Raw genomic sequence first — 12,877 nt, 5'->3', positions numbered from 1 at the left:
CAAATTATGTAACTTTTCCTTCTAGATCTTTAAGGCAAAGAGATGTTCCAGAAAGATGTCATATTGTTCCATGGTTTATGCTGGTTGTGTGTGCCTGTTGAAAAAGCGTGACGTAGGGCTTTCGAGATTTTATTTTTCAACTCTTAAGAGATGCTTTGGAATTAATTAAATACCAGAGAACCTGAAATACCTGGAGCATTTTGCCACTGAACTTCACCCAGCCTGCCAGATGACTGATGTAAGATAATGAATGTAAAAATGCACAGACCTTGGTGCTACTTGGGTTAGGTTCTAGCACTTGCTGACTTGTTCCTTTCTACAGAGGTGCACCTCCAGCTTCTCCAACTACCTCACTTGCTCCTGTGAAGTTTTCCTGTTAGAGTTTTAGAATGTGATTGAGACAGACCTAGATTAATAATCACACCTCTGTCACTTCATAGCCTTGTCACTTAGCTTCTCTAATACTCAGTTTTCTCATCTGTAAAGTGGGGAAAATCATGTCCATCTCCAAGGGTTGCTGGGGGATTACATGAGATGATGTGAGCATCTAACACATGGAAGAAACCTTAATAAGGCTACTTCCTCTTCCTTTGCACTTCGTTGTCTGCTAGGACATCTTGGCTCAATTCTGTAGCTGTTCTTGCTGCTGTGAGCTGGCATTAGTTGGGTCAGGAATGGAGGTCTCCACTGCTAGCATTCTCACTGTTCTCTTTTCTAGGTGTGGGGTATGGGGTTCTTTAAGTGTCATTGACGGCAGCTGGAGATATCCTCACACATTTCATGCGGTAGACAAATAAAGAAATAAAACCCAAGGCAATCTAGGTTAAACGTAGTACCTCTCTCCCCCCATTCCAGCACTTAACTGTGTGCCACTGTGAAACTCCCAGGATTCTAGGATTTTCTTTGGTTGATGGATTTGCATATTGAAATATCTAATGCCCCCCATTTCAGGGGATTTGGGTAATTTCTTCTGAAAATAAAGATTATTTGTTTTGGATAGGGATTTAGAGTTTTGATCTTCAGTCTTAAAACTAGAATCAGGTAATAGTAACAAATACTGACATTGTCCCAGACACTGTTCCAAGTGCCTTACAAATAGTAACTTATTTAATCCTGCCAGCAACCCTGTGAACAGGGCAGTCTTATTATCATTCTTGCTTTATTGATGAAGAAATTGAGGCACAGAGACGTTAAGTAACTTGCCCAAAGCCACAAAGTGAGTAGGTAGAGGAGCCAGGATTTGAACCCAGGAAGGCTGCGCTGCATTCAGAATCTGTTCACATGTACATGCACACATGCACACATAGAGCGTCTGTGTGTATATATATATGTAGTATGTGTGCATATGCTCTGGCTGGCTGTCTAGTTGCCATAATGTCCTGTGTGAATGGTCTTTACATTCTCCTGTTTTCTTAGTGGAGCATCTGGTGTCAGACTGTCAGGGTTCAAACCCCAGCTCCACGGTTACTTACTATACCTCAGATTTCTTATTTATAGAATGTGGACATTAATAGTTCTTGCTTTTGTAAGCCAAGATTCTTGGCTGCAGACAACAGCTACCAACTCCAATTAACATAAGCAAGACAAATGTTATGGAAAGAACTTAGGAAGGTTGGCAAATCAGGCTCAGAAAATGGCAGAAACCAAAGGAAACTGCAGGACCAGGTTAAATACTGCTTCTGTAGCCTCTAGATTCTGGAAGCCGCTTTTGGCACCATCACCACTGACCATCGGGTGTCTGTACTGCTAAAATGCATTACTCATTTCCTGTGCTGAGTCGTGATGGGAGTAGCCAGTTAGCCAAATTTAGGGCACCTGCTCATGCCCTAGCCCAGCGAGCAGGGAGTGCCTGGTTCTGGCATTGGTAGTGGGAGGTGGTCTTCCATCAAGACTCACCCAGTGATGGGGTTTCCACAAAAGAGGAATGTTCAGGTAGTAGACAGCCAAGAATCAAATCAAGGCAAATCAAAGCAAAATCAAAACAAAGCAGAATAAACAAAACCACTGGGTGAAAGTCTATGATTCACCTCTTAGAGTTGTATGGATGGAAATGCAAAGTATACAGTAAGACCCCCAGAAATGTTACCTGTTTTGGTAACAGGTTTTGGTAACTGGGTAATTATATGCTACTTTTTAGTGGGGTATTATATAAAGGACTGTCCTTTCAGCTCTGTGTTGTGCCTTTTTGTCTAAAGTTTTCATGCAATTACTTCTTTTTTTTTATTTAAATTCAATTAGCCAACATACAGTATATCATTAGTTTCAGATGTTGCATCCAATAATTCCTTATCAGTTGCATATGATTACTTCTAATATCCTTTTTTAAAAAAGGTTATTTATTTGTTTATTTGACAGGCAGAGATTACAAGTAGGCAGAGAGGCAGGCAGAGAGAGAGGAGGAAGCAGGCTCCCTGCTGAGCAGAGAGCCTGATGCGGGACTTGATCCCAGGACCCTGGGATTATGACCTGAGCCGAAGGCAGAGGCTTTTACCCACTGAGCCACCCAGGCACCCCACTTCTAATATCCTTAAAATGTCTTTATATTTGGCTCTGTTCACACCAGGATAAAATTAGTCGTAGTAAAAAAAAAAACCAATGATTTCGTATTTACATAGCTCCAACATATTAAAATTTATAGCATCTCATTTAAACTTCTCAGCAGCCTTATAAGGTAAGACTTACATTCTCCTACTTCCCAGTTGGGGAAATTGAGGCTCAGAGAGTTAATATAAATTGCCCAAGGTCAGAGCTAATTGGTGGTAGATCCAGGATTTGAATGAAAATCTCCTGACTCACCCAGCACTTTTGTCATATGTGTCCACTCAGGAGAAAAAGAGAAATTTCTTTCCACATTTGGGTCTTGCCTTGATTTTCTGTTCTGGCAAATATTATAACTACCTTCCCAAATGACTTGTTGGTAGTGTAGTTTGACAGTTAAGAGCACAGGACCAAATCTGAATTCCACCTCTACAACTTCTTAACGGGGAGACCTTTGGCAATTAAAACTCTTCCAGCATCCGTTTTCTTATCTGTAGAATGGACACACTGGTACCTCACTCATAGGTTTCTAGTAAAGGTAAAATTAGATAATGGCCAAGAAGTGCTTAGCATAGTTCTTGGCACATAGTGAACTATTATTCCGCTATTATTATTATTACTGGATGAATGTAGGAAAAGAAGGGTAGGAGAAGCCGGTATTCACTCAATTATTTTGGCAATCCAGTCATTACTCCCCTTTGCTTGAATTATCCTTATGTCCCTATGTCTGCTTAGCCAATCTTTGAGAGTCTTTGGAAGTCTAGTCTAAGTTTCTTTCTCTATGAGGTCTTCTAGAAATACCAGTCTCATCAGTCTCTCTCTTCTCTGCATGCCCGTAGAGTTGGCATTGTCTATACCATATAATTACGCACTTCTAAAGTCTTTGGTGCAGTATCAGCTAGTGCAGTGGACTGAGTGTTTGTCTTTCTTTGAAGTTCATAAAGTTCATGTGCTGAAACCTAATCCCCAGCGTGATGGTATTTGGGAATGGGGGTCTTTGGGAGGTGATTAGTTCATGAGTGTAGAACCATCAGGAATGGGTTTAGTGTCTCATAAGAGAGGTCCCAGAGAGCTTCCTCTCTAATTCTGCCACGTGAGGACACTGAGAAGTCTGCCGTCTGCAGCCCAGAAGAGAGCTCTCCCCAGAACTTGACCACACTGGTACCCCGATCTTAGTCTCCTAGCCTCCAGAACTGTAAAAAGTAAATATCTGTTGTTCATAAGCACCCTCCCCCACCCCAGTCTATGGCACTTTGTTGTAGCAGCTAAAACTAAGACAGCTAGATTTTAAACTTCTTGAGGACGATGGTTAGTTCCCCACAATGACTAGCAGAGGGCTGAGAAAGTGCAAAAATTGTTGCCTAATAAATGTTTGTAGATTGGTTTTCCTGGGTCCTTAGTAGGAAAAGCCAATAAAATGGCTGAGTAATAGTACCATATATAGTGTAACTCTCCATTTTTCAAAGCCCCTTCCCAAGTGTAATAATAGGATAACCTCATGAGCCCCTGTGGGGAAGACACAGAACAGTAAGAAAGGGCTCTCCTGTTTTCCTTCCATTCTTGGTATACTGTCTAGTAGAAGCGGTCTGTATTTCCAACCTTCTCTGATAAAATTTCCCTAGGAACTAGATCTAGCCTTAACTAAGCAAGCAGAGAAGACTTTGATCCTACAGCCTTTAATTAGCATTATATGCAAAAGGGCAGGGTGTACTTGAAGGAGTCTGAGGAAAAAAGGTCCATTGAAGTACCTTGGCCAGTGACTCTGAGCCTCAATGCCTCTCACACAATGGAGGAGGTTTGTAGGGGTTCTGCTCTTCTGTGACTTAGTATGTTAGTTAGGATCATGCTAGCTGCTGCAACCTCAAAATTCAGTGCCTTAACACAGTGGAAGTTTATTTACTAGTTACACAGTGGTCCGGTGTAGGTGTTCCTGGTCAGTGGTAGTAGTGACAGGCTCTTCTCTGTGTGTGCATTTAGGGATACAGCCTGGTGGAGTTTCTGACATCTTCAACCTGGGGCAACCAAGGTTGCCCTGGGTGTCAACATCTAGCAGGTAGGAAGGGAAAGAGCACAGAAGATGGTGCAGAGAAGGGCCAAGCCGGGAAATGTTGCACATAACCTTTGTCCCCTTTTCGTTAGCCACATATAACCACTGTTCACTGCAAGGGATGTTGGGATATGTAGTCTAGCTGGGTGCCGGGAAAAAGAGAACATGCATATTGACGAAGTAGTCTTTCCCTCAGATAAAATTAATGATTTTTTTAAAAAAAAGATTTATTTATTTGAGAGAGAGAGAAAGGGAGGGAGTATGGGGGGGGCAGAGGGAGAATCTAAAGCAGACTTCCTGCTGAGTATGGAGCTCGATGTCATGACCCTGAGATCATCACCTGAGCCAAAACTGAGTCACACACTTGACTGACTGAGCTACCCAGGTGCCCCCAAAATAACAACAATTTAAATTAGTATCTTGGGACACTTTCCTATGCCAGGTTCTGTGCTACGTGTAGTTATATGCATTATCTCATTTAAGCCTTGCAATGCTAATGGGGTGGGCACTATTTTTCGTCCTTTTTTTTTTTTTTTTTTTTTGGATGATGAAACTAGGATTTAAATCATTCAACAACCACCTTGTAAAGCTATGCTTTGAATCTGGCTCTATATGACCCTGGAGCTGGCCCTCTTACCCTCTCTATTTTTATAACTGTCCCGTATGATAATTCTGTGTTACAGTATCTTCTACTGGCTTCTAACCTAATGGAAAGACAGATCATTTAGTAGAGGGCTTTCTTTTGCTCTTTGGGTGTTTATATCATATTATAACTGGCTGACTTCCCAGTCATATTTCAGTTCTCCACAGGTGAGCCTTCAAAAAGTGTCCATAGATGAAATATACTGCTTCAAACAGATTCTTATCCACAGTTTCTCTTGGAACATTGTCCACGCGGAGTATATGAAGTGTTTATGAACCTAGGGGATGATGATTGGAAATGAGGCTGGAAGTCTCCCCAGCTACGTCTCTGATGAGGTTTCTGGTTCCCTCTGAGTCATATGGGACACAAATATAAGTGCACTCTTGTGGTTCTAAGAAAGTTCTGCTTTGGGCTTGGCTGTCATCAGATAGTCTGGGAAGGGAAACATTCGGGAATGCAAAAACCGGTGGACTGCCTGAGGCCAGGAGTAGGGTTCAGGGGACAGGACAGGCACCTGGAGACGGCCCAGACGTGGTGAGGACAAAGGCCCTGTTCTGTGAGTGGGGAGGGCTGGGGCAGATGCGCATTTCATACCAACTGATTGACCGAAGATGGTGGCCTGACTGAGGCAGTTTAGAAGCCTGCTGTGAGCCCAGCCAATGTGGAGAGCAGAACATAGGAACTTCAGGATTTTGGCATCTCAGAGATGTTTGCTTTTCAACGTGTTGCTCTGGGATCTTGTCAACAGACTCTGTTTACCTGGCCTGTATTCACTCACTCCAACTTCAAATTCTGAGGAAGATAGCTACTCGTTTAATTAGCTTTTACGACTTGGCTGGCCACAGTGGGAGACGAAGGCCTTCCTTTTTGCCTCACCCACCCCGCCCCACCCTCTTACCTCCTCAGCGTGAGGCTAGACGGGAAGTGGGAATTTCGTGTTTGCGGTTTACAGCAGAGAAAGCAGCTTCCAGCGTACATGTGCACGGTGGTCCCCCCCCCCCCCGTCTGTACCGGGGAAAGGGAGGGCCACAGCGGAGTCTGGTGCTGGTCACACAGCTTCCGGCCAGAGGAGTTCAGGCCCGGTGCTCCCACCAGTTATGAAGGATACAGAGGTGCGAAAACATGGATCCTGCCCCCAAGGAGCTCACAGTCTACTGGGATGACACAGTGTGACCAAGGTTAGCATGGGGGAAGCCATGGGGGCAGGAGCAGCAAAAGGCGTTGCCCTTAGGCACTGAACACCTAGGCTGTTGAAGGGACAGCCTGGTGTATGACGACGGCGAACTATGGTAGTGTGCTTTATAGAGCCCGGGCTTTCCCAAACCTACACCTCTCAACCGCTTCTCAAAAAAATCCTGTGAACACCGTACTTTGGAAAAAGAGAAGAGTTTCTTCTCTTTTCTTCACGAAGAAATATTTTTTGTTCCCGTCACAAACATTTATTTGCTCTCTGCTCTGAGCCGGACACGTGCACGGGCTACAAAGGACTCATCTGTGACACTGACGGGGATAGGAGGTTGGAACCAGTGGCTCAACAGATCATGTGGCCAGTGGATGCTAGACCTGCACAGGACTTTATGGGAGCACCGCGGAGAGATACCTAATCCAGGCTGGGGACAGGGGTGTGATTGCTGTTAGTCTCCAAAAGTTTTTTGAAGGTGTGAGCCTGAGCTAAATCTTAAGGAGTAAGTGGGAGTTAGGCAGGACATAGGGAAAAGGACACAGCAGGATGGGTGGGAGAGGGCCTTCCAGGTAAAGGGAATAGAGTAAGCATGCTCTGTTTCATGTTATAACTGACTGACTACCAAACTGTAGTGTGGTGCTGAAAATATGTCAGTGATTCCATTCCGTCAAATGGATTTTAAATTAGCGTATCTATCTGATAATAAATACAGATTCTTTGTGTAAAATTTGCGAATTATAGAAAAGCTCAAAGAAAAAAAGTAGAAATCACCTTGAATCCCTTCACTCAGAGAGCACCACCATTAACATCTTGCGAGTTCTTTCGTCTACCTAACAGTACATTGGGATCATTTTCTCGAGTTATTAAATAATCTTTAAAACATCATGATTATTGGCATAGTATTCCATTGGATTGATTTTACCAAGCCCCTGCTGGTGTTTGTTTAGATCATCTACATATACGTTCATGTTCACAAACATAAATAATGCTGTAATTAATGCCTGTTCACAAACATAAATAATGCTGTAATTAATGCCTACACCATGATGTCTACAAGACATCATGGTGTAGGCATTGGGAGCAGGGACTGCTTGGGTTTGGACCCAGATTGCAGAGCCAATTCCTGGGCTAATTATGCAACTTTCATGTGCTTTCCGTCCTCACAGGTAAAACAGGGCTGAAATAGTACCATCCTTAGAAAGCTGTGATGATTAAATGAGTTAATACATGTCAATTTCTTAGAACAGGGCCTCAAACCTAGTAAACACTCAAAAAAATCTTTGCTACTGTTAATTTTATATATTTCTGATCATTTCTTGAGCATAAAACTTTGGCATTAGGATGGCAGGGCTGAGGAGTGTATTTATTTTTAAGGCTTTTAATGTATATCATCAAATTGCTGTATGGTAAGGGCATACCAATTTACTATCTTACGAGTAGTGCGTGACAGTACCTTTTATGTGAAACTCTATCACTTGTCCTTCTCCATCACCATACAAATGCTTCATGGGACAAGGACCACATCCAATTCATCTTGTATCCTTATTACTTCAATGCAGTACCTGATAAGTAACAGTTGCTTAATAAATATTTGTGAAATTTTTAAAAAATTAAAAATAAAAAATTAATAAAAATAAATGTTTGTGAAATTAGTGACCTTTGTCAACCCTGAATATTCTGTTTTAAAAGTATGGCTTATTTTTTAAAATATTTTTTAAGAATTTATTTATTCATTAGAGAGAGACGGAGAGAGGCAGAGAGAGAGGGAGAAGCAGACTCCTCGCTGAGCAGAGAGCCCAATGTGGGATTCCATCCCAGCACCCCATGATCATGACCTGAACCCAAGGCAGATGCTTAGTGGACTGAGCCACCCAGGTGCCCCACTGTGGCTTATTTTTAAGCAAATACATTCTCTGAGTTTATTTAATAACTGAGCCTTTTAATATTGTTTCTGGTATCATTTTCATTTGCATTTTTCTGATTAGCAATAAGACAGAAGATTCTTTCCTCATATTTATTGGCAATTGTATTTCTTCTTTTGTGACTTATCTGCTCGTATCATTTGCTTACTTTTCCACTAAGGTATTTGTCCTCTATTATAGATTTGAAGTATTTTCTTTGTATTGGAGATATTAATCTTTTTTCATATATGCTATAACTCTTTCTCTGGGTTTGTTGTCTGCCTCTTCACTTTGTTCGTGGCATTTTCTTGACATGCAGGATATTTTAGAGTTTCTTTTCGGTTTTCACGCTTGACTTTTTATATCATCTGGAATTCGTGTTAGCTCAATTTATCCCCAAATAGCTAAAAACTGTCCCAGAATTTTTCTTTCCCCACCAATTTGAAGTATCATCCTTATCATATACTATATTGGTATGTCCCGTAGGTCCGTTCGCATGCTTGCTTTCCCAATCCGTGGATGCCAGTCTGTTCCTATGCTGGTGTCATGCTGTCCTAATTATTGTTGCTTTAAGAAACATGGAAGTATCTGGCAGGGCAAATTCTTCCTCATTACTCACATTTTTGTTCAAAAATATCCTGGTCATTAAATATATCAATAAGTATAAAAATCGTGTTAGGTACATACATATTCTGAGATTCACAATTCTCCAAAATACTTTTTATCGTCTTTCAAAATATGCAGGTATTTTTATAGACCATGGTCCTAATAGAGGGCTGCCATAGCCAAAGCACATACAGTTTCCCCTCTCTGAAAACATTTCCAGTCCCTTATTATGCAGACTGTTGTAGAATTTCACAGTTTTTTTTTTAAAAGATTTTATTTATTCATTTGAGAGAGAGAGAGAGAGAGAGAGAGAGAGAGAGACTAGATTGAGGGAGAGCTCAGAGGCAGAGGGAGAGAAAGCAGGTTCCTGCTGAGCAGAGAGCCCAATGCAGGGCTCAATCCCAGGACCCTGAGATCATGACCTGAGCCGAAGGCAGACGCTTAACCCACTGAGCCACCAAGGCACCACCAAATTTTATAGTTTTTACAAGCTAGAAGTTACCTTCAAGATTATCTAGTCCAACTACTTATTTCATACATGAAGCGTTCAGACTTCAGCAGTCAGGCCATAGTGGCAAAACCCGGGAGAGAACCAATGGTTCATGCCTCCATGATACCAGCACAAAAGAGGTAGTAATGAATAATTATTGTATCATCTCGTGCACCGCCATCCATGAGAGCACTTAACACTTTACCCTGTGATGCAAAATTCTCCTGAAATTTGTTCCTTCTTTCCCTCACACCCCAATTTAAAGGTCTAAACAAACCTCTCTCTGCCTCTATCATAGACTTTAAAAATATAAATGTTGTATGTAGTACATAGTATTTTACCAGAAAACTACAATAAGATAAATTTAGACTATGGTTTGAGCATATAATTATAGCATGTCATGAAACAAAGGGAGTTAAAAATACAAAGCTAAGCCCACAGCAATAAATATTGTACAAGACACTCATTATTTTACGGGAATCCGAAAGAATTTGCAAAATCTCTGCTTGAAGAGTTTCATTCGGCTTTGTAGTGCAGAATCATCAAATTGAGCTGTGCTTTTGGATATGCCCAAACCGTACCTTTTTTAAAGGAAGTGTTTAACAGTTAAGGAGATTAGACTCAGGGCTTTTGGAATAGATAACGTAGCCTATCACGTTTAGCTCACCAGGGCCGAAATCAGCGCTGACTGGCAAAGACCAAACATTGTGTTGACCTCAAATGTACATGTTGGCCTCTTGAGAAATATTTGGATTATAACACTTCATACTCTGAGCCCATACTCATACTCCCTTTGATGGGAGTTCCTGCCAAGGAGTCAATATTGAATAGTCAGAGATCATGCAAGGTTGAGAAGTAATTATGTAGCTAGAATTTAAATTGGGGTAGGAAGAGATTTGAAAGAGGATAGGAACCTACAATTCTATTCCTGTTTGAAAAGATCTGATACATAAGTGCACAGTTCCGTGTCAGCATTCAGGAATGTTTCACATGGTTTTACATGGCTCACAAATAATGGATGCAGGAGACCTCTGCCAGTCTTGGAAAAGAAATTGCCTTAGTGGAAGAACCAGTGACATCCTACTATTGGGTTATATTAAACTGAGCTGAAGGAGGGAGAGTGCTTTGCCCAGACAGAGTGGCTGAGAGGGGACTTCAACTCATTTGCCTAACTTCTGTCCACCACACCATGGAGCTCAGCCCCAAGCCCAAGAGCTTCCATTATGCCTAGTGGTGTGCTATAGACCCAAAAGGTGTTTCAACTCTTACTGATGAAAGTAAGGATTCAACTCTTACTGATAAAAATAACAGAGGTCCTAATAGAATAGAAAGGGATCCAACTACCACCTCATCCAGAGATTCTGAACCTGGTGTGTTATGGGGGCATGGGTGGGGAGGGGGAATGTACGTGTATGCATTTCTCTGTAGCTTGCTATTAGGACCTCTGCTCCAAAGGGTTTCTTTACAAAGTATATTATAGGTAGGAAGCTATAAAAACATGAGAGGGTAGTCTTGAGTTTATAAAACTGAACAATATCCCCTTAATGGTTACATTTTTAATGGTGGGCTTTTCCACTGTGTGTGTGTCTGTGTGTGTGTGTACATGTGTATATGCCAAATTTGATGGTAGATGGCCAATATAAAGAGCTTAGCAACCATTTACTGAAACCATCACCGTCCTCTTATTGTGGGTAATTGTGGTAGTTGGTCTTCACCAAGGAAGATGAATAAGTGGCTTTGGTCCACTTGTGGGATTCCTATGGTGCCTAACTTTTGAAATATTCTGTATTCGTCAGTTTTGTATATGTGTGCATTTGTTAACGAAGGATAGAGTATATCTGCTGTCATGTTGTGTTTAGTTGGGGAAGTCTCTAGCTTTCTTGTGGCTTCATTAACTTACTCACTTTGAAATATGGTAATTAAGAGGAAAGCAAGAATAGGCCTAGATTTTTAGTGACCCGAGACAAGACTTGGTTTTTAAACTTGCTTCTAAATCTCCATGTCCCACCCAATTGCTTCTGTCTGCAGCCCTCAGTTTTCTTTTATAACATCTTCCTGAAAAGTTGGGTACAAAATTCAGAGAGGTAGTTTACGTGCTGTAGCAGTGATCCCATTGTCAGAAAACTAAAATATTGTTTGATAATTATACCTTTGCCTTTTAGACATACTTTTCGATGACCAATAGGGATAGAATTTTCCACATATTTTATAACTGAATTTTATTTTTTATGTTTTTAAAGATTTTATTTATTTATTTGACAGATAGAGATCACAAGTAGGCAGAGAGGCAGGCAGAGAGAGAGGAGGAAGCAGGCTCCCCGCTGAGCAGAGAGCCCAATGCAGGACTCGATCCCAAGACCCTGAGATCACGACCTGAGCCAAAGGCAGAGACTTTAACCCACTGAGCCACCCAAGCACCCCTGTAATTGAATTTTAAATTCACGCTTGCACATGCTGTGGGCCAACTTAAGCCCAATACATGGCAGACTGAAGCCAAAGACTTGTTACTCGGACATAACTAATGATCTTTGTCTCAACTGCGTTGTTGTATTTATAAGGCTTTTATTTCCATTTAGTCATTTTTATAAAATAATAGAACAAAATGTAATAATATATTAAATGATTACACAAGCACTGATGGTTGTATAAAGACAGTGACCCAGCTAAAAATGGAATTGTTGGCTAGTAGAGTAGATGGCATAAAACTCTGATGTAAGAAAGTTCCTTATCACCTTTAGGTTAGGGAACTCCAACCTTTGGCTAAATGAACACTCCTATGCTCTGCATAGCTCTAGAAGTTCCAATAAAGAGTTTAATTCAGCTCCTTTTAAAAATACATCTTTTAACATCAAAGTGTTTTTTAAAAAGGAAAAAACAGTCCAATAGTGCTAAAAGGGCTTTAATGGCAAACATTGGTCCCTTGCCCCACCCTGCCCCCATCCCAATTACTAGTGACAACTTCTTTCAAATCTGTAGCTATTTCTGCTGATAGTTACCTCCACTCTTCGAAATTATGCTCATACACACTTTTCTTTTAATTCAAGATTAAACATCACCTACTGATTTTTTTTATCATGTCAAATCTGGATTTTAGCTCACATATACACCCTCCCCTCCCACACCCTCCATCTGTCCAGTGTATCTCATTTTTTGGGTTTAAATCTGCATGATACTTTTCCTACCATGTTTTTACAAGTATCATTCACTGCTGAGCCTATTGAAATGAAATATTTACTTTCTTTTTCAATGTTTTGTTTTTTCTGGTGTTGCTTGATGACTAAGTTTTATGTTCCTTTTTGTGTGTGTGTTATGTTAGATGAAATTTCCCACCATGCTTCAGCAGTTGTGTAAAGAGGCTTGTAACAATTTTCCATAACTTGTCAGATAAGAGAAACTTAAAGCTCCACTAGAATGCAGATTTCAAGAGGTCAGAAACTTTATTGTGTTCATTACTCTATCCTCAGTGCCT

Source organism: Mustela nigripes, chromosome X (assembly GCF_022355385.1).
Source record: "Mustela nigripes isolate SB6536 chromosome X, MUSNIG.SB6536, whole genome shotgun sequence".
NCBI classification, from domain to species: Eukaryota; Metazoa; Chordata; class Mammalia; order Carnivora; family Mustelidae; genus Mustela; species Mustela nigripes.
Note: the sequence above shows the minus strand (reverse complement) of the source record.